Source organism: Stegastes partitus, unplaced genomic scaffold, assembly GCF_000690725.1.
Source record: "Stegastes partitus isolate 25-593 unplaced genomic scaffold, Stegastes_partitus-1.0.2 Scaffold549, whole genome shotgun sequence".
NCBI classification, from domain to species: domain Eukaryota; kingdom Metazoa; phylum Chordata; class Actinopteri; family Pomacentridae; genus Stegastes; species Stegastes partitus.
In genome coordinates, this window is record NW_007578280.1 from 97,816 (window position 1) to 99,630 (window position 1,815).

The 1,815-nt window shown below is 37.1% G+C and overlaps 1 protein-coding gene across 1 annotated transcript in view; it reads right to left on the reverse strand.

Moving 5' to 3' along the window:
• The window catches only part of lamb2 (laminin, beta 2 (laminin S)), a 72,301-nt gene that overhangs the window by 39,817 nt on the left and 30,669 nt on the right, over positions 1 to 1,815 (reverse strand). The gene's annotated exons all lie outside the window — the stretch shown is intronic.

Genomic DNA, 1,815 nt, shown 5'->3' on the forward strand with positions numbered 1-1,815 from the left:
TGACAGATGAGTGACAGAGTAATGGCCGGTGGCAGTAAGCGAAGCAGCAACCAGGCTTCTGGCTCCCGGACAGGAAATCCACTCAGTCTTGGCAGCAGGAACGCAGGCAGCATGTCGGAAAAGCCCACACACTTCCTGAGTCGTACAACGCCAAATACTCTCCCTCCGAGGTTTTGTGCTTTCGCTCCACTTGTTCTCTGTGTTTTCTGTTACATGCAGCAGCAGCACAAAGCCAAGAGGACTTTCCCTCCTCCTGCACATTAAAGACTCCAGACTCTGTAACACTCTGCAAACCAGGAACTCTGGAACCACAACACAACTCGGTCACACACATGAAAAGGAGAAAGGAGAGAAACTGGCGCCTCCTGAGTTGTATGTTCTGTGAAAACACATCCATGTCGGCCCGATAATGACAGAGTGAGCGTACGAGGTGCACTTTACTTCCCCGAGGCGCGACATAAAAACATGAAACATGAAACAGAGGAGAGATGCTTTGAATCACATCATATCCCACTAACATGGTGCTTAAAGACGCAGTAATAGATCGTTTTATATTAAATTGCTCAAATAACTGTGTGTAATATAGAATGTGCTGCTTCCAGTTAAAAAAAAACACATTAAAACCTGATGTTGGTCCTCTCAGGTCTACGGAGCCTCTTTAGTGCATCTCAACTTATTTAATTAATCAGAGTTTATTTATGCAGCACGTTTCATGCAGATTAAAACCGAATTTTAAAAAAAAAACTCCATTGCATTAATACTAAATAAAAATTTGAACTGAGGAAGTGAAAAATTGCTGTCATTCATACACATATAAATAATAATAATAATAAATTAATAAACAAATTGATAAATAGGAAACACCAGAGGAAGCATCATTCAAAATTCATTTTTAAAAAAAGAAAATAATATTTTAAATAGTGATAAGAAACATATTAAATAGACTAAAATATGCAACTAAACACAGAAATTAATATATAAAATTGGTTTTTGAAACACTGATAGTAAAATTGTAGAACTGGCACTATATAGATTTTTGAAAATATTATGAATGAATAAATAAAAAAATAGGAATAAAATTAATAAAATCAATCAAAAGTCAGAATAAAAAGGTTTCATGTCCGACCACTTTGATGTTGTTAATTCACTCTCTCATGCTGCTATCAGTCCTGTTTCAGCGGCAGGAGGAGGCACTGATTTAAATAAAAATAAAAACAGACAACTGGTGAACACCGTGCAGCTACATGAGGTCAGAAAAGAGCGACAGAAATATTGTGATTATTGGAAGAAATGTTAAATATCAGACAGTTTTCTAACTGCTGCTTCATGTCTGTTGCTAACACATCAGCCTTCATAACTTGTGGTTATTTTGGTTTCTGAGATGTTTCAGGATGTAAATATAGAGACGTAAACTTAAGACAAATGACATTTTCACAAAAACATCACAAAGCTGCACTGATGAGGTAACATATGACCTTCTTCTGATGAAACTGAGCATTCAGACAAAACAAAAACCGTCTATTTAGGAATAAAACCAGCTGTATGTTTGAATCCAAGCTGGGCAAAGAGCTTACTACCATCTAAATAAGTGGATTTCACACTAATATTACAACCTTTTAATGCTTTTAGCTTAATTTATTGGGGTTTTCCAGCCTTTTTAAAGACAAATCCCTAAAACTAGTCTGTTTAAAGGTAACCAAGTTGTGTGCTGTGAATGTCTGACAAGGAGCAGGAAGGAAAAAGTTGTAAAAGACTGAAGGGGAAGGGTGTGACCCGGCCAGAGGAGGGAAATAAAGGGACGAGGACAGAAAAAGG